Below are 20955 nucleotides of genomic sequence, written 5' to 3'. Positions count from 1 at the left end.
CTTATACATGTTTCTTGTAGGGAGTATGTCTTAGCACCTGACACAATGGGGTCCAAATCCATTCCTGGGGCTCCCGAGTGCTAATTCATTAATAAAATAATAATAATGTATGCAGATGCAATGTCATTTCTTCAGAAACTGCTCCAACTCAGCACAATGGCGTTTCCAGTAATGTAGCCCAGAACACAGATATAGCAGACTATTTCTGGGAGACAGTGCTGCTAAGACACTGAGAAAATGATTTGCCACTTTAAAGCTTTGGATTTTAGTCCCAGACTGTGTATTCTCTCCTGGGAGTGTGAGACAACACTTAATTATAAGGGACATCAAAGCCCTGAATAATTAACACTAGTGAGCAGAAGAAGTTAGACTCTAATTCACGTTCTCCTAGTTCCCTACTTAGTTCACCCTCCTCTAGACCAAACTGTATTTTCATGGGGTCAGTCCAAAGGAAGAGGATACATCTTGTATGTGTCCACACAGATATTTAGGTCAGTCTTTCCTCAGGGTCACCTGGGGTGTGGTAGACCGAAAGAGGCAGTTTGCAGAGGTGCCCCAAAAATAATGGAGGAGCAGCTGGGCCAAATTTAACTGGTATTCTGACCAATGTATCCTTTAAATCATGAAGTGTGTTGAACAGTCTTGACCTGTGGACACTAGAACTAGACCCAGTTTTCCAGTAGCAATCTCACCTGTACCAAATTCAGAGGTAAAAGAATCTCTCTATTCCTACTCGGGAGTCCCCTGTTTATGCAACCAAGGATTGCATCAGCCCTTTTGGCCTCAGCTTCTCATTGGGAGCTTGTGTTCAGCTGATTATCCTCCACTTACTCCCAAATCTTTTTCAGAGTCACCATTTGCCAGGACAGAGCGCCTCCTGTAACTATGTCTACATTATTTTTTCTTAGATGTAGACATTAAATTTAGCCTTATTTAAATGTATATTGTTTGCTTGCACCGTGCTTACCAAGCAATCCATATTACTCTGTGTCAGTGATCTTTCCTCTTCAGTATTTACCACTCCCTGAATTTCTGTGTCATCTGCAAACTTTATCAGTGAGTTTATGTTTTCTTCCAGGTCACTGATAAAAAAAATGAATAGGATAGGACCAAGAACCAACCCCAGATGCACTCCACTACACAGAATGTAGGTGATGTTTTTACAGCTCATAGTTTAACCACATCTGAACAGATTTTGATAAAGGAAATTTCCTGACCCTAGGATTATTCCCCAGCTAAATTTTAAGTATCTGCTCCAAAGCCTGTGAGCACTAGAGCTCTTTAGAAGAAGAGCTGGAAAAAAATCTCTGATACAAAGATTTAGGCAACCTTAATACAGGCTCACAGATGTCCTATATTCTCCCTTCATTTCATCAAAGTCTTACCTTCAGTGCTTTGCGCCACCAGGAAGAAGACAGCAAAAAGGAGATAAAGTATCTTCATGCCTAACGTTTGGCCAGGAACTCAGTGTCACTGAGGAGAAGAAATTCCAGGTTACACAGGAGACTGGGACCTTCTCTATTTATAGAGCAGTGGACATTGTGACATGCTGATCTATGGAAATTATGTTTTGATACAGGTGACATTTATAAAATGTGTGCTGCAACCTCTTAATTATAATGATTATTATATGTATTGCAACATAAAAACTCCCAGGGCACATCAAGGAAATACAGTTGAAGGCAGGGATTTGTTATGAAGTTGCAATATGAATATTTACACCTAGCAACCATCTATCGCCTGGTCCAAAGCCCTTTGAAGTCAATGCAGCGAAGAATCCTGTGGCACCTTATAGACTAACAGACGTTTTGGAGCATGAGCTTTCGTGGGTGAATACCCACTTCTTCAGATGTATGTGGTGGAAATTTCCAGGGGCAGGTATATATATGCTAGCAACCAAGCTAGAGATAACGAGGTCAGCTCAATCAGGGAGGATGAGGCCCTGTTCTAGCAGTTGAGGTGTGAAAACCAAGAGAGGAGAAACTGGTTCTGTAGTTGGCAAGCCATTCACAGTCTTTGTTCAATCCTGAGCTGATGGTGTCAAATTTGCAGATGAACTGAAGCTCAGCAGTTTCTCTTTGAAGTCTGGTCCTGAAGATTTTTTGCTGCAGGATGCTAGCATATATATACCTGCCCCTGGAAATTTCCACCACATGCATCTGAAGAAGTGGGTATTCACCCACGAAAGCTCATGCTCCAAAACGTCTGTTAGTCTATAAGGTGCCACAGGATTCTTTGCTGCTTTTACAGATCCAGACTAACACGACTACCCCTCTGATACTTGAAGTCAATGGAAATCCTCCCATTGACTTCAGATGAGATCCCTAGTGCAGAGGGGAATTCTAGAACACAGCACTACTCAAGAAGCGATTGGCAGAAGGATGTGTGTGTTTGTATATTTTTGTACATTTTTTCCCAGCATTTTCCATGTATTTCAGGAATTTTCCTAACTTCATGCATTAAAACCCATTACAAAAAGGTTAAAAAATCCGTTTTAAAATGAGAAATAAAGTGAATCATACTGAAAATACTGTGTGCCAGGCAGGGCCGGCTCTAGGTTTTTTGCTGGCCCAAGCAAAAAAATTTTTGGCTGCCCCCCCACTCTCCCAGACAAGAGTTCCCCTTCTTGCCCACCAGTGGCCCTCTACTCACATCCCCTGCTGCCCCAGCACTGGGCTTCCCCCCAAACGTGGGATCTGCTACCAGCACACTGCAGCTGAGCCCTGGCCCAGCTGTGACTCTGTCCTCATGCGAGTGGAACTGCTGGGTTGCGTGGAGTGGGAGTACTTCCAGGTGGCGGCACAGATGCAGGGCAGCTTAGAGAACACAGCCCCCTCTCTGGGCTTCGAGGCGCTGCTGGTGACCAAGGTGGATCAGTTCGTGCTCACTGCCCTCACCCCCAACATGCTGGCGGCCGAGGACCTGGAGAGCCCCCCGGGCCTGCTGCTTTTCAGCCTCATGGTGCCCTGGCTCAGCCCCAGTGGGAGGGAAGGCGAGGATCTCTGGCTGCGGGGCTACTTGCCCAGCACCGACGAGCCCAGCCGGCTGCTCACTTCCTCACACACTCCGGGAGCCCCTTTCACCCCCACCGCAGCCGGAGCGTGGCTCCAGGGGACCCCGTTTCCCTCCCTCCCTGGCTCCTCACACACTCTGGGCAGGATCGCCCAGAGGATGCAGGGGGCCTGGGGCAAAGCAATGTCGGGGGCCCATTCCATAAAAAAAAGTTGCAATACTATACTATAACAACATGTATTTGGAAATATAAAAAATAACTAGTGAAATACATTCAAAAATTAATTTGTAATAATTTGAAAATACACCAAATACGTTATTTAAAAACATTAAATGCTTTACTGGTATGTATACATTTGCAGTTACATAACGGGCTGTTACTGGGTGATGGTGATGGTTGGTGCCAATGGGCTGTCATTGCCTGGGGCCAGTGCTGCTGTTGCCCAGGGCTGGGTGGGGAACTGGGCTCTGGGTTGGGGGGTGCCCAGCTCACAGGGGCTGGGCTCAGGACTGTGGGGAGATGGGGTTGGGGGTTGTCCAACTCAGAGGGACTGCGCTCAGAGCTGGGGGTCAGGGCTGTGGGGGGGATGGGGTGAGGGGGTGCCCAGCTCAGAGGGGCTGGTCTCAGAGCTGGGAGTCAGGGCTGTGGGGGGGGGGATGGGGCAGGGGATTGTGCCCAGCTCAGAGGGGCTGGGCTTGGAGCTGGGGGTCAGGGCTGTGGGGGGTGCCCAGCTCAGAGGGGCTGGGGTCAGAGCTGGGGTTCAGGGCTGTGGGGGGAATGGGGTCGGGGGGTGCCTGGCTCAGAGGGGCTGGGCTCAGAACTGGGGGTCACGGCTGTGGGGAGTGCCCAGCTCAGAGGTGTTGGGCTCAGAGATGGGGTCAGGGCTGTGGGGGGGGTGAGGGGGTGACCAGCTCAGAGGGGCTGGTCTCAGAGCTGGGAGTCAGGGCTGTGGGGGGGGGGTATAGGGCAGGAGATTGTGTCCAGCTCAGAGGGGCTGGGCTCAGAGCTGGGGGTCAGGGCTGTGGGGGGAGTGGAGTGAGGGAGTGCCCAGCTCAGAGGGGCTGGTCTCAAAGCTGGGAGTCAGGGCTGGGTGGGGGGGATGGGACAGGGGATTGTGCCCAGGTCAGAGGGGCTGGGCTTGGAGCTGGGGGTCAGGGCTGTGGGGGGTGCCCAGCTCAGAGGGGCTGGGCTCAGATCTGGGGGTCAGGGCTGTGGGGGGAATGGGGTCGGGGGGTGTCATAAACAGATAGCTAAGGGTTAATGTCTCTTTCACCTGAAACACCTGACCAGAGAACCAATCAGAAAACCGGATTTTTTCAACCTTGGGTGGAGGGAAGTGTGTCTCTGAGTCTTTTGTCTGTCTGCCTGTTTCCTCTGAGCTTTGGAGAAGTAGTTCTATTTTCTAGTCTTCTGTTTCTAAGTGTAAGGACAAAGAGATCAGATAGTAAGTTCTATGGTTTCTTTTCTTTGGTATTTGCATGAATATAAGTGCTGAAATGCTTTGATTTGTATTCTTTTTGAATAAGGCTGTTTATTCAATATTCTTTTAAGCAATTGACCCTGTGTTGTATCATCTTAATACAGAGAGAACATTTGTATTTTTTCTTTCTTTTTTATATAAAGCTTTCTTTTAAGACCTGTTGGAGTTTTTCTTTACTTCAGGGAAATTGAGTCTGTACTCACCAGGGAATTGGTGGGAGGAAGAAATCAAGGGGAGAGCTGTGTGTTGGATTGCTAGCCTGATTTGGCATTTCCTCTGGGTGAAGAGGAAAGTGCTTTTGTTCCAGGATTGGGAACGGAGAGGGGGAATCACTCTGCGTAGTTTCACAGAGCTTGTGTCTGGGTATCTCTCCAGGAGCATCTGGAGGGGGGAAGGGAAAAAGGATTATTTCCCTTTGTTGTGAGACTCAAGGGATTTGGGTCTTGGGTCCCCAGGGAAGGTTTTTCAGTGGGACCAGAGTGCCCCAAAACACTCTAACTTTTTGGGTGGTGGCAGCAGTACCAGGTCCAAGCTGGTAACTAAGCTTGGAGGTTTTCATGCTAACCCCCATATTTTGGACGCTAAGGTCCAGAATCTGGGAATAAGGTTATAACATGAGTGGCAGTGGCGGGATATAGACAGAATCCAGAAGCCAGTAGGAATATTATATTTTCTTTTCTCTGCTAAGGGCTTTTTAGCAGAGAGAAACAGTTTGGTTTTAAAAGGGAACCAGAGAGAATTTTTTTTTCTGCTCTCTCTAGCAGTTTGTGGTTTGCATATTAAGCGAGAAGACTGTTAAGGGTCTTTTGTCATGCAATAGCCCTCCCATTAGGTGGCAAGTACCAGCACTTATATGCATGCAAATTAAGTGGTTTTTCTGGTTTCCCTTCATTGAACATTAGCTAGAGAGAGAAAAGGAAAAAAGCACTGTTGCTAGGCAGACTTCAGGAGGCAACAGAGAGCCTGCAGTTCAGAAAATAAACACCGGAGGGCACCCCAACACAAGAAAACAGGAACCATGACTTCTAAGGCAAAGATTGACGCCGAAGAACAAATCAAAGACGCTGAACACAGGCGACAGATGGAGATGAAAGAAAAGGAAGAAAGCCTCAAACTGGCAGCCTTCCAAAGAGAACAGGCAGCCCAAGAGGCAGCACACAAAAGAAAACTAGAAGAAGAAGAGGTAGCCTACCGAAGGAAACAAGCAGAAGATGAGTTGGCCCACAGAAGGAAGCAAGAAGAAGAAGAGGCGGCCCACCGCCGAGACATGGAAAAACAACAAAAACAAATGGAAAAAGAAAATGAAGAGAAGGAAAAACAGAGAAAACATGAACTGGATTTGGCAAAAGCTGGGCTGCATGTGCCAGCCAACCCTAACAACCCGGCGCCAATTATTGCTCCACAGTACAGGAAATTTCCCACCTACAAGGCAGGTGATGACACCGAGGCCTTCCTGGAAAATTTTGAAAGAGCCTGTCTTGGGTACAGCATCCCCAAAAACCAGTACATGGTAGAATTAAGGCCACACCTCAGTGGACCTTTAGCAGAGGTGGCAGCTGAAATGCCCAAGCCGCAAATGAATGACTATAAACTTTTTCAAACCAAGGCCAGATACAGGATGGGGATAACCCCAGATCATGCCCGTCGGCGCTTCAGAACCCAAAAATGGAAACCAGAGGTGTCATTTCCCAAACACGCCTACTACATTGCAAAAAACTATGAGGCCTGGTTAACAGGAAACAACATTCAAACCTTGGAAGAAGTGAACCTCCTCATACAAATGGAGCAGTTCTTGGATGGTGTTCCTGAAGACATCACACGGTACATACAAGATAGAAATCCCAAAACTATCGCTGAGGCGGGGAAGATTGGAGCCAAATGGATGGAACTGGCAGAAAGCAAAAAAGCTACTGTCAAGGGGAACGATTACCCCAGGGGGCACACAGACCATAAACCCTACAACCGAGGACAGCCAAAGACCCTCCATACCACCCAAGTAAAGCCACAGATACCCTACTCTTCAACCTCACCAGTCTCCAGTAACTCACCTCGGCCCAGTGACCCATCAGATGGAAGATGCTTTAAGTGTAATGAACTGGGACATATCAAGGCCAACTGTCCCAAGAACACCATGCGAGTGCAATTCATTACACCACCATCACACCAAAGATCCCCAGGCCCAGATGCCTCTCAAATACACTTGGAGCGAAGGGAAAATTTGAGAGTGGGCGGAAAGAAGGTTACTGCGTGGAGAGACACGGGGGCACAAGTGTCAGCTATCCACCAATCCTTCGTTGACCCCAAATTCATCAACCCAAAGGCCAAAGTTACCATTTACCCCTTCATGTCACAAGCTGTAGACTTGCCTACAGCTGAACTGCCTGTCCAGTACAAAGGCTGGTCAGGAATGTGGACTTTTGCAGTCTATGACAATTATCCTATCCCCATGCTACTGGGGGAAGACTTGGCCAACCAGGTGAGGCGGGCCAAGAGAGTGGGAATGGTTACCCGTAGCCAAACCAGGCAAGCTTCCAGACCCATTCCTGTTCCTGAGCCGTCCACAGAGGCCCCGTCTGTGTTACCAGAGACCCAGACAGAGGTAGTGGACCCGGATTCCATGCCTACCACTGACACAGCCACAGCATCTCCAGTCCCAGGCCCGGAACTGGAACAGCAACCAGCACCAACAAGTGCAACCACATCTTCAAACTCAACGCCAGAGGGCGCCAGCAAGCCAGAACTGGCAGAAGCAAAAGACAGCCATACCCAAAAGGCTCAGCCAGAGCCTGAAATACCCTCAGGTGCACCAGCGGAGAGCGGTTCACCAGCAACGGAAACAACCCCATCACCTACATCGCTTCCAGAGGGACCAAGCCCAAGTCCACAGTCTGAGGAAAAACTGGTGACCCCAGCCTCAAGGGAACAGTTCCAGGCTGAGCAGGAAGCAGATAACAGCCTTCAGAAAGCGTGGGCGGCGGCACGGAGCACCCCACCGCCTCTCAGCTCTTCAAATCGATCCCGGTTTGTTATAGACCAAGGACTTTTATACAAGGAAATTCTTTCTGGTGGACACCGGGAAGAATGGCAGCCGCAAAAACAGTTGGTGGTTCCAACTAAGTACCGGGAGAAGCTCTTAAGCTTAGCCCATGATCATCCCAGTGGCCATGCTGGGGTGAACAGAACCAAGGACCGGTTGGGGAAGTCCTTCCACTGGGAGGGGATGGGCAAGGATGTTGCCAAGTATGTCCGGTCTTGTGAGGTATGCCAAAGAGTAGGTAAGCCTCAAGACCAGGTCAAGGCCCCTCTCCAGCCACTCCCCATAATTGAGGTCCCATTTCAGCGAGTAGCTGTGGATATTCTGGGCCCTTTCCCAAAAAAGACGCCCAGAGGAAAGCAGTATGTATTGACTTTAGTGGACTTTGCTACCCGATGGCCAGAAGCAGTAGCTCTAGGCAACACCAGGGCTAACACTGTATGCCTGGCCCTAACAGACATCTTTGCCAGGGTAGGTTGGCCCTCCGACATCCTTACAGATTCAGGGTCTAATTTCCTGGCAGGGACCATGGAAAAACTGTGGGAAACTCATGGGGTGAATCACTTGGTTGCCACCCCGTACCACCATCAAACCAATGGCCTGGTGGAAAGGTTCAATGGAACTTTGGGGGCCATGATAAGAAAATTCATCAACGAATTCTCCAATAATTGGGACCTAGTGTTGCAGCAGTTGCTGTTTGCCTACAGGGCTGTACCACATCCCAGTTTAGGGTTTTCACCATTTGAACTTGTGTATGGTCACGAGGTTAAGGGGCCATTACAGTTGGTGAAGCAGCAATGGGAGGGGTTTACGCCTTCTCCAGGAACTAACATTCTGGACTTTGTAAGCAACCTACAAAGCACCCTCCGACACTCTTTAGCCCTTGCTAGAGAGAACCTAAAGGATGCTCAAGAAGAGCAAAAGGCCTGGTATGACAGACATGCCAGAGAACGTTCCTTCAAGGTAGGAGACCAGGTTATGGTCTTGAAGGCGCAACAGGCCCATAAGATGGAAGCATCATGGGAAGGGCCATTCACGGTCCAAGAGCGCCTGGGAGCTGTAAACTACCTCATAGCATTTCCCAATTCCTCACTAAAGCCTAAAGTGTACCATGTTAATTCTCTCAAGCCTTTCTATTCCAGAGACTTACAGGTTTGTCAGTTTACAGTCCAGGGAGATGATGCTGAGTGGCCTGACGGTGTCTACTACGACGGAAAAAAAGACGGTGGCGTGGAAGAGGTAAACCTCTCAACCACCCTGGAACGTCTGCAGCGGCAACAAATCAAGGAGCTGTGCACTAGCTTCGCCCCATTGTTCTCAGCCACCCGAGGACGGACTGAACGGGCATACCACTCCATTGATACAGGTAATGCTCACCCAATCAGAACCCCACCCTACCGGGTGTCTTCTCATGCCCAAGCTGCTATAGAACGGGAGATCCAGAACATGCTACAGATGGGTATAATCCGCCCATCTACCAGTGCCTGGGCATCTCCAGTGGTTCTGGTACCCAAACCAGATGGGGAAATACGCTTTTGCGTGGACTACCGTAAGCTAAATGCTGTAACTCGTCCGGACAACTATCCAATGCCACGTACTGATGAGCTATTGGAAAAGTTGGGACGTGCCCAGTTCATCTCTACCATAGACTTAACCAAGGGGTACTGGCAAGTACCGCTAGATGAACCTGCCAAGGAGAGGTCAGCATTCGTCACCCATACGGGGGTGTATGAATTCAATGTCCTTCCTTTCGGCCTTCGAAATGCACCCGCCACCTTCCAGAGGCTGGTAGATGGTCTACTAGCTGGACTGGGAGAATTCGCAGTTGCCTACCTCGATGATGTGGCCATTTTTTCAGACTCCTGGCCCGAACACCTACTACACCTGGAAAAGGTCTTTGAGCGCATCAGGCAGGCAGGACTAACTGTTAAGGCCAAAAAGTGTCAAATAGGCCAAAACAGAGTGACTTACCTGGGGCACCAGGTGGGTCGAGGAACCATAAACCCCCTACAGGCCAAGGTGGATGCTATCCAAAAGTGGCCTGTCCCAAGGTCAAAGAAACAGGTCCAATCCTTCTTAGGCTTGGCCGGATACTACAGGCGATTTGTACCACACTACAGCCAAATCGCTGCCCCATTGACCGACCTAACCAAGAAGACCCAGCCAAATGCCGTTAAGTGGACTAATGAGTGTCAAAAAGCCTTTACCCAGCTTAAGGCAACGCTCATGTCTGACCCTGTACTCAGGGCCCCGGATTTTGACAAACCATTCCTAGTAACCACAGATGCATCTGAGCGTGGTATAGGAGCAGTGCTCATGCAGGAAGCAACAGATCACAACTTCCATCCTGTCGTGTTTCTCAGCAAAAAACTGTCTGAGAGGGAAAGTCACTGGTCAGTCAGTGAAAAGGAATGCTATGCCATTGTGTACGCCCTGGAAAAGCTACGCCCATATGTTTGGGGACGGCGGTTCCAACTACAAACTGACCATGCTGCACTAAAGTGGCTTCATACTGCCAAGGGGAACAACAAGAAACTTCTTCGTTGGACTTTAGCTCTCCAAGATTTTGATTTTGAAATTCAACACATCACAGGAGCTTCTAACAAAGTTGCTGATGCACTCTCCCGTGAAAGTTTCCCAGAATCCAGTAGTTAAAAAGTGTTCTTAAAATGTAAAAGTCTGTTAGTTATATACTTAGTAGTATATGTAAAGGTGCATGTGTTGTATTAATCTGTTTATTTTCAAGTTCTAGAAGGAAATTGCCGCCAGTGAGCTTCCCCACTGTCTGCAATTTGGGGGGCGTGTCATAAACAGATAGCTAAGGGTTAATGTCTCTTTCACCTGAAACACCTGACCAGAGAACCAATCAGAAAACCGGATTTTTTCAACCTTGGGTGGAGGGAAGTGTGTCTCTGAGTCTTTTGTCTGTCTGCCTGTTTCCTCTGAGCTTTGGAGAAGTAGTTCTATTTTCTAGTCTTCTGTTTCTAAGTGTAAGGACAAAGAGATCAGATAGTAAGTTCTATGGTTTCTTTTCTTTGGTATTTGCATGAATATAAGTGCTGAAATGCTTTGATTTGTATTCTTTTTGAATAAGGCTGTTTATTCAATATTCTTTTAAGCAATTGACCCTGTGTTGTATCATCTTAATACAGAGAGAACATTTGTATTTTTTCTTTCTTTTTTATATAAAGCTTTCTTTTAAGACCTGTTGGAGTTTTTCTTTACTTCAGGGAAATTGAGTCTGTACTCACCAGGGAATTGGTGGGAGGAAGAAATCAAGGGGAGAGCTGTGTGTTGGATTGCTAGCCTGATTTGGCATTTCCTCTGGGTGAAGAGGAAAGTGCTTTTGTTCCAGGATTGGGAACGGAGAGGGGGAATCACTCTGCGTAGTTTCACAGAGCTTGTGTCTGGGTATCTCTCCAGGAGCATCTGGAGGGGGGAAGGGAAAAAGGATTATTTCCCTTTGTTGTGAGACTCAAGGGATTTGGGTCTTGGGTCCCCAGGGAAGGTTTTTCAGTGGGACCAGAGTGCCCCAAAACACTCTAATTTTTTGGGTGGTGGCAGCAGTACCAGGTCCAAGCTGGTAACTAAGCTTGGAGGTTTTCATGCTAACCCCCATATTTTGGACGCTAAGGTCCAGAATCTGGGAATAAGGTTATAACAGGGGGTGCCCGGCTCAGAGGGGCTGGGCTCAGAGCTGGGGGTCAGGGCTGTGGGGGGATAGGGTGAGGGGGTGCCCAGCCCAGAGTGGCCGGTCTCAGAGCTGGGAATCAGGGCTGTGGGGGGTGCCCAGCTCAGAGGGGCTGGGCTCTGGGCAGAGGGTCAGGGCTGTAGGGGATGGGGTCGGGGGAGCCCAGTTCAGAGGGACTGACCTCAGAGCTGGGGGTCAGGGCTGTGGGGGGAATGGGGTGAGGGGGTGCCCAGCTCAGAGGGGCTGGTCTCAGAGCTGGGAGTCAGGGCTGTGGGGGATGGGGCAGGGGATTGTGCCCAGCTCAGAGGGGCTGGGGGTCAGTGTCATAACATTTCTTCCCAGATCTGGACCTTAGCATCCAAAATATGGATGTTAGCATGAAAACCTCCAAGCTTAGTTACAAGCTTGGACCGGGTAATTGCTGCCGCCAGCCACGAATTATACAGTGCCTAGCTCACTGTGGTCTCCCCAAAACCTTCCCTGGGGGACCCCAAGACTCAGATTCCTTGAGTCTTACAACAAAGGGAAATAACCCCCTCCCCTTGTTTCCTTGTTACTTCCTCCCAGGCTCCCCTCCCTGGACGACCCTTGGAGATTCCCTGCTTCCAGTCCTGGAAACACAAGTACCAAGAGATCTAATCTCTCTTCCCCTTCACCCAGAGGGTATGCAAAGTCAGGCTTAGTAAATCTAACACAAAGAGATTTTCCCCCTGACTTCTTCCTCCCACCAATTCCCTGGTGAGCTGCAGACTCAATTCCCTGGAGTCCCCACTAAAAAAACTCCAAGAGGTCTTAAAAAGAAAGCTTTATATAAAAAGAAAGAAAAAAGACATAAAAAATAGGCTCTGTATTAAGGTGACAAATACAGGGTCAATTGTTTAAGAAAAAAAGTGAATAAACAGCCTTATCCAAAAAGAGTACAATTTAACACATTCCAGCAACTACACACATGTAAATACAAAAAAAAAACAATATAAACCTATTGTCTTACTATTCTTGTACTTACAACTTGGAAACAGAAGATTAGAAAGCCTGGAGATTCCTGTGGTCACTCTCAGAGCCCAGAGAAGGAACAGACCAAGAACAAAGGACTCACACCCAAAACTTCCCTCCACCCAGATTTGAAAAAGTCTTGTTTCCTGATTGGTCCTCTGGTCAGGTGTTTCAGGTTACTGTTGTTACCCCTTTACCGGTAAAAGAACATTAACCCTTAGCTGTCTGTTTATGACAGTCAGGGCTGGGGGGATGGGGTCAGGGCGTGCCCGGCTCCGGCCCAGCCCCTCACCATGCCGCTTACCCCCTCTCCCCGACAGCGCTACAGCGCGTGGTGTCTCCAGCGGGGCCTGAGCTCCCGCCGCTCAGCTGCAACTCGCCGCCCTGCCCCCTCACCAGCGGAGACACGGGGGATGGGGGAAGACGGAGGCGGGGGGATCCTCCGACACACCCTGAGGGGCCCAGCGAAAATTGCCTCACTTCGCCCCACTCCCACGCCTGGGCAGCACTTCTCGCCACCGCCGCAGCCCGGGCTCGGCTCCAGGGGACCCCGCCTCCCTCTCGCTCTCTCCCCGGCTCCTCCCACACTCCGGGAGCCCCTCTCCCCGCCGCCGCAGCCGGGCTCGGCTGGGTGAGGAGCCGGGGACGGAGGGGGAGCCAAGCCCGGGCTGCGGCGGCGGAGAGAGGGGCTCCCGGAGTGTGTGAGGAGCCGGGGACGGAGGGAGGAGGGGTCCTGCTGCCGCTGCCGCTGCCGCTCCCAGCGGCGCCGCCTTTCCGAGTGGGCTCTGCAGGGCGCCGCCGGGCTGGGCAGTGGGCTCGGATCCCGGCTCCGGCGAGTAGCTCCCAGCAATGAGGCCGCAAGGAAAAAAACCAAAAGAAAACAAAAAACGGGGGGCGGGGGACGGCATGTCGCCCTAGCACATACTTGGAGAGCTGGTGCCTAGAGCCGGTGTGACGACACTTTGAGCAAATGCATTGTTATGTTTTTGCACTGTCTCTTTTGAATCTAAACTTGGGTAGTAGTTGGAGAAACCATGAGTTTACCTGATTTCCCCCCCTAACAAACATCAGCCTGAATTATAACACTAAAGTACAGACATAAACTGTCGATGAATCAAACATGTGGAAGCCAAAGGCACTGGCAGGTGCTAAGATCCTCTTAGGATTTGTCTCATTCTCTCATGGAGGAGAGAACAAGAAGTTATTGGGCTGAAACTGTGGCCAAGAAAATTTTGAAGGGTTCTATAGGGAGTTTGGCACCTCAGTGTTGCATGTGGAATTCACTCTAACTAAACCTCAGAGCTGACAAATAATGAATCACCACAAAGTTTAACAACCTGCTTTGGAATCTCCCTCCCAGTCCTCATCTTCCCTTTTCCTTCATTTTCACCCATTTGTAGGCAAAAAATAAAAAAATACTGAGGGGAAAAGGGAGAGGACCAAGTATCAGAATCCACTAGAACTACAGCCACACAGACGGAGCCAAAAACAGGGCAATGAGGTGTTGGAAGGGACCTGCCTCTCTCATCCCCTTGTCTTTGCCCTGTATTTCAATTGTCTCTATAGATGTAGGGTGCTGGTCTTCTCACCTGCCATTTTCTCCGCAGAGACAGGACATGGACCGAAATGCTATCCCACCCAGTGGGGACACAAGGAGTGGGCATGTCACTCTGGCTGCTCACCTCACTCGTCTTTCCCTGTTATGTTCACGCCATACCCACAGAGAAGTGAGACAGAAACAAAAACACTCTTGCTGGAAGGTTATATCCTAATATTCCTTTATCAGAGGGGTAGCCGTGTTAGTCTGGATCTGTAAAAGCAGCAAAGAATCCTGTGGCACCTTATAGACTAACAGACGTTTTGGAGCACGAGCTTTCGTGGGTGAATACCCACTTCCTCAGATGCATGTAATGGAAATATCCAGGGGCAGGTATATATATGCTAGCAAGCAAGCTAGAGATAACGAGGTCAGTTCAATCAGGGAGGATGAGGCCCTGTTCTAGCAGTTGAGGTGTGAAAACCAAGAGAGGAGAAACTGTGAATGGCTTGCCAATTACAGAACCAGTTTCTCCTCTCTTGGTTTTCACACCTCAACTGCTAGAACAGGGCCTCATCCTCCCTGATTGAACTGACCTCGTTATCTCTAGCTTGCTTGCTAGCATATATATACCTGCCCCTGGATATTTCCATTACATGCATCTGAGGAAGTGGGTATTCACCCACGAAAGCTCGTGCTCCAAAACGTCTGTTAGTCTATAAGGTGCCACAGGATTCTTAACATTCCTTTGTTTCTTAGAATTCAGAACAATACATAACACCTGTTAAACAGAGACGCACAACTCACTCCAACTTATTTCAGGCTATCTAGCTGCTGACTCCGCTAAGCCCTGAGCACAAACTTCCCTAGCCTTCAAAGTGGACCACGACAATACCTTGAGCATTTAAAGTGATAACTTACACTTTTAATACAGGTGTCAGCACACCACTTTTTCCCCACAGGTGGTAATGCTCCAGCTAAGTTCCCTCCAGTTGTTGACTAGAACCCAAGGACCTGCTGCTAATTGGTACTGGCTGTCACACTGATGACAACATCTGTGTTTGGGAGAGGCTGTAGAATGTGGGTGTCACAAGTAGGGATGGGCAAACTGTGACAGAAAACATAGAAAACACCCCTCTGCACAAAAAATAATAAATGCCTCCTCGCCCCTTCTGCTGCCAATTAAACCCACCTTGGCCTCTTGCAGAACCAAACATAAGTTTGAGGGAAACTTTGCCAACATTAGAGGAACACTCACACACATGGAGCCAAAATCTCTATAGCTTAGGGAGATAGGGGAGTTAAATATTCTTCTTACGTCCCATCAAACCTCCTCTCCTGGAGGCCGCTCATAATGGAACCATCTCTCCTAATGGCCCTATGCTTCCTCCTTGCTTTGTGCTCTATTCCTGAGAGGAGGTCTGTCCGCCTCCTACATCTTCCCCTCAGCGTTTTGAGGAGATAGCCTATCTCCCACCTGACTTTGCAGGGGATGATTGGTGATCCACTTCCTGTCCCCATCATCTTAGAGGACTGGACAGCCCTGCTCAGAGATTGAATCTACCGATACTCTTGTTTATGTACCATGTCAGGCATGTCTTAGTACTCTAATGCACTGTCAATATTTGACCCAGGTTATTGTAGGGCAATTGCAAAGAAGAAAATATCAATGGGTCTGTGCTATTTTTTTGTCTCTTTATAAAGTATTAAGATACCTGAAAAGGTTTTTGTATTTTAAAGTGTTTTTCCCCCCCTTCTGCTTGTTATTTAGCTTACAAATATCAAGAAAATCAAGTCTGGTCTTCCCTCTTTTGTTGGAAATCTCTTTAGTCCTCCGGGACATGTCTGAGAGGTTCATTAACCTGAAATAAAGAGGTGGAGTTCTTGAATATTTAAAAAAAATCTACTAAGTGCTTAAAAAGCATTTGCATGAAATATTTGCTTCTTTTTTTTTTAAATAAACACAGAGTTTTGAACTCTTCCTTAGTAGACATTGTGTCTTGACTTGATTACATCTCTCTCTCTGCGTATCAATCTATCTGGTCCCATTGTATAAGAATCTCTGGTCACTTGAGGAGATCGGAAGGGAAAAGAGCCCACTGGCCAATAACATTGCACCAGATAGCTTCACTGCAATCTCATATAATAATTAGGTGGGCTATGGAGAATATGACTTTGGTGGCTAACAGCACATACTGTGCTTTGGACAGGTTGGGATTTGCTAGGATTGTGTCCACAGCACCAATGTGCAGCCCAAAAATGCACAAAGCACAAAGACTAGATATGAGGAGTCTGTCACCCTCCCTCACGGAGAGTAGTGCTTGCTCTGTGAACTGTGACATCGATACCAATGGGGCTGTTTCTGGATGATGGAACGATGCAATGTAAGGCTGATCTACACCTAAAACACAGAATCATAGAAGATTAGGGTTGGAAGAGACCTCAGGAGGTCATCTAGTCCGACATCCTGCTGAAAGCAGGACCAACACCAACTAAATCATCCCAGACAGGGCTTTGTCAAGCCAGGCCTTAAAATCCTCTGAGGATGGAGATTCCACCACCTCCATAGGTAACCCAGTCCAGTGCTTCACCCTCCTAGTGAACTACTGTTTCGTAATATCCTAGACCTCCCTCACTGCAACTTGAGACCATTGCTCCTGGTTCTGTCATCTGCCACCACTGAGAACAGCCAAGCTCCATCTTCTTTGGAACCCCCCCTTCAGGTAGTTGAAAGCTGCTATCAAATCCCGCCTCACTCTTGTCTTCTGCAGACTAAATAAGCCCAGTTCTCCCAGCTTCTGCTCATAAATCAGGTGCCCTAGACTGCTCATCATTTCTGTTGCCCTCCGCTGGACTCTCTCCAATTTGTCCACATCCTTTCTGTAGTGGAGGACCCAAAACTGCATGCAATACTCCAGGTGTGACCTCACCAGTGCCAAATTGAGGGGAATAATTACTTCCCTCAATCTGCTGGCAATGCTCCTACTAATACAGCCCAATATGCCATTGCTGGCAACAAGGGCACACTGCTGACTTATATCCAGCTTCTCATCCACTGTATTCCCCAGGTCCTATTTTGTAGAACTGCTGCTGATACAGTCGGTCCCCAGCCTATAGCAGTGCATGGGATTCTTCTGTCCTAAGTGCAGAACTCTGTACTTGTCCTTGTTGAACGTTATTAGATTTCTTTTGGCCCAATTCTCCAATTTGTCTAGGTCACTCTGGACCCTATCCCTAACCTCCAGCATATCTAATACTCCCCCCAGTTTAGCGTCATCTGTTAACTTGCTGAGGATACAATTCATCCCATCATCCAGATCATTAATAAAGATGTTGAACAAAACCGGCCCCAGGACAGACCCCTGGGGCACTCCGCTTGATACCGGCTACTAAATAGATCCCTTGATCACTACTCATTGAGCCCAACAATCTAGCCAGCTTTCTATCCACCTTATAGTCCATTCATCCAATCTGTACTATTTCTTAACTTGCTGGCAAGAATACTGTGGAAGACCAAAAAAAAAAAGCTTTGCTAAAGTCAAGATATATGATTTCCACAGCTTTCCCCATATCCACAGAGCCAGTTATCTCATCATAGAAGGCAATCAGGTTGGACAGGCATGACTTGCCCTTGGTGAATCCATGTTGATTGTTTCTGATCACCTTCCTCTCCTCCAGTGCTTCAAAATGGGTTCCCTTGAGGACCTGCTCCATGATTTTTCTAGGGACTGAGGGGAGGCTGACCAGTCTTTAGTTCCCTGGGTTCTCCTTCTTCCCTTTTTTAAAGATTGGCACAACATTTGCCTTTTTCCAATCTTATGGGACCTTCCCCTCGCCCCTCCCCGATCGCTATGAGTTTTCAAAGATTCAAAAGATTTCAAAGATAGGTTGTCCCAGCTACATCACTCAAGGTTGTGAATAACTCACCCCGTAAGACATAGTTAAGTTGACCTGGTGTAGTTAAGCCCTGGTGTGGACTCTGCTAGGTTGATTGCAGAATTCTTCCATTGTCCTAGCTATGCCTCTTTGGGGGGTGAATTCAGTGCAGTGACAGAAAACCCCCTTTCATATTCACGCTACAGTGGCAGACCTCCAGAATTGCCACTGTGCAGCTCTAACACTTGTAATGTAGATATAAGTGTGGCAGAATCTAGGCCTTCAAAACTAGCAGGTCTGCTTCACTAGGTGAAAAACTAACTGTTATCAAGAACACAGCTGCTCAATATCTTTCATCCTACTTGGGCACCCAGTGAGCCGTGACTACCTAGTTACATTGATAGGCCCAATTCCACTACAGAAGCCTTAGCAATCTTCTTCAGTTTTCCTGGCTGCAGCTGTAGCCCAGTCACTTCTCAGTCTCTCCTCTCTGAATAGCGTGAATGAGACAAATCCTTAACAGGTGCTTAGTATCTGCAGGGGCCATTGACTCTCACATATTCAACACACCAAAAGTGTCTTGCCCTTTTCACTGGTATTGTGAAGGCAGCTGGTTGTCACAGCAACAAACCAAAACCATAAGAAAAAGGGAGAGATTGCCTGTGTTTCTTTCCCATTTTAAGAATTTTGGATTTATGGAAATATTGCAGGGGCTCTTCCCCCATGTTAATCCACACTTGTGGGGGGGTTGGAGGATATGAAGCCTATAGCAGCACCCGGAGTGGGTGGAGCAGTTGCAGAGGCACCCAGGATCAGACTAGGGAGCAGGAAGGAATTGCTGGGACCCCAATTCCCACACTTGAGTTGGCTGGCCATCGCCTTGCTGAATTTCAGTAGCTACCCTTGCTCTCCCTGCTGTCCTACCACCTCCACATTCCCCACACCCATACACACACATTTGCAGCAAGGCTTTATCTCACTGGGCTGGAATGCATACAACAGTAAAACAAAACTAAATTCACATAGACTATTGGTACAACTTGTTCAGAACAAACACACAGACACATACCTTGCTGCTATACCTCTCCCCAGACAGACCAGTTTCCTGGAATTCCTCTGGCAGTTGGGCCTTCATCCAAACCCTAATGATGTCAATGGGAGTCTTATCTTTGATTTTAAATGGCACTAGATCAAGTAGTACAACTTATCAGGTGCAGCTTCCTCAAGCCAGGCATTTGCCACCTGTAATTCCCAGAAATGTGCCAGTTATTTTTATAGTCTTGGCCAAATGAAAATAATATAATTAAGAGATTGCAGCCCACATCTGATAAATATCACTTGTATCAAACAAAATTCCTGCAGTTCTATATAGCACAGTCACCAGTGCTCTATGAATTAAATGGAGCAAAGCTATGTTAATGCAGCATTAAAGCTGGTATGTCGTAAAGTGGTATGTCATCCCCTTGCAGAACGCTTAGTTGAACAAAACTCAAAGTTCTGAAAGCCAGGTCCCAGACCCTGGCACACATGGGAAGGGAGAATGTGGGGCTGATAGGTGCCCTTGTTCCTCTGGTCTCCCAGTCCCTCTGCCAGATAATACTTAGTCCTGCCATGAGTGCAAGGGACTGGACTAGATGACCTCTCGAGGACCCTTCCAGTTCTATGATTCACCCCCACATCCCCTTTCCAAGTGTTGTCATAGTATAATTCCCAATTCTGGACCTTAGCATCCAAAATATGGGTACTAGCATGAATTCCCCTAAGCTTAATTACCAGCTTAGATCTGATAGGCTGCCACCAATCAGGACTTAGAGTAGAGTGCCTGATAGACTCTGGTCTCCCCCAAAAACCTTCCCTGGGGGTCCCAAGACCCAATTTCCTTGAGTCTCACAACAAAGGGAAATAAACCATTCCTTTCCCCCTCCCTTCTTCCTCCCAGCTCCTTCCCACTTTGGGAACACTAGGAGATCACCTGATTCATCTTCTTGAATCATCACACCAAGAGGAGCGTTACCTTCCCCCTCCCTTCTTCCCCCTCACCCAGAGGCAATGCAGATTCAAGCTGCGTGAATCTAACACAAAGAGAAAAGTTATCCTTCCCTTCTCCCCACCAATTTCCTGGTGAGTACAGACACAATTCCCTTGAACCTTAACTAGGAGAAAAAAAATCAAACCGGTCTTAAAAAGCAAAACTTTTAATAAAAAAAAGAAAGAAAAAGTAAAAGGTTTATCTCTGCAATTTAGATGGTAACCAGTACAGGGTCTTTTAGCTTATAGAAAGTGGATAAACAGCCTTATCCAGAAAAAATACAATTTCAACTATTTCCAGCAGACTACACATTTACAAATACAGAAAAACAATGTAAAAGCCTATTGTCTTTCTACCGTTGTACTTACAAATTGGAAACAGAAGATTAGAGAGCCTGGAGATTCTTGTGGTCCCTCTCAGAGCCCAGAGAGAGAACAGACAAAGAACAAAGAACTTACACCCAAAACTTCCTTCACCCAGATTTGAAAGTATCTTGTGTCCTGATTAGTCCTCTGGTCAGGTGTTTCAGGTCACTGTTTGTTAACCCTTTACAGGTGAAAGAGACATTAACCATTAGCTATCTGTTTATGACAAGTGTCCCACTCCTTCACTCCCTCTAAGCCTCACGCTTACCTCACCTGAGCTCCTACCTCTCTCCCGTCACTTTCCATACAGACCAATATATCCGCCTCACTATGAGTCTTCTCTCTCCCCTCACTGCAACCCTCTTCTCCAGCACTCACCCCTCTGCTGCCTAATACATCTCCCCTCCCATCAGGCATTCACAGGTCTCAGTTTCCCTCCCATAGAATATGATTACACTCTGTGAATACTACATTGCTCTCCATGACTCACAAACTTGCAGCAATGCCCAGACATTCCTTCCAAAATTCCTTTTTGTCTTAGGCCAGAGCTTTTCATTAATTTGTCATTAATTGTGTAACTGAAGGGTGAATTCCCAGCTACCAAATTCAATGAGGTGTATGATTCATTCAGTCAATAGCACAGGAGTGGGCAAACTTACTGACCCTCCGATCCACATATGACAATCTTCAGAAGTTCGAGAGCCGGGGTATGCCTGATGGGGCCCAGGCTTCAGCCTGCAGCTGGTTGGTGTGGCTAAGGGCTACTGCCCTGCGGGGTTGGGGCGGTCTTGGAACTTCAGCCCCCTAGAGTATGCCTGCCAAGGCTTGAGATGAAGCCCCGTACCCACTGAAGCCCTGAGCCCAGCAGGTGCCTCCCATGGGGCTGAAGCCCAGATACCCTCCTCCTGCTGGACAGAAACCCCTAGCCACACTGCCC

At 48.0% G+C, this 20955-nt stretch overlaps 1 long non-coding RNA gene across 1 annotated transcript; it reads right to left on the bottom strand.

The window, feature by feature from the left end:
• Window positions 1-1460: 1460 nt before the first annotated feature.
• LOC115649484 lies at window positions 1461-20061 on the bottom strand. Its single transcript, XR_003999827.1, has 4 exons — window positions 20022-20061; window positions 18694-18866; window positions 15525-15610; window positions 1461-1473 (listed from the first exon to the last, which is right to left on the bottom strand). It is a non-coding gene; the product is annotated as an uncharacterized LOC115649484 (long non-coding RNA).
• Window positions 20062-20955: the final 894 nt, after the last annotated feature.

Source organism: Gopherus evgoodei, chromosome 3 (assembly GCF_007399415.2).
Source record: "Gopherus evgoodei ecotype Sinaloan lineage chromosome 3, rGopEvg1_v1.p, whole genome shotgun sequence".
Classification (NCBI taxonomy): domain Eukaryota; kingdom Metazoa; phylum Chordata; order Testudines; family Testudinidae; genus Gopherus; species Gopherus evgoodei.
The sequence above is the reverse complement of the archived record's forward strand: the minus strand, read 5'-3'. Positions and strand labels throughout refer to the sequence as shown.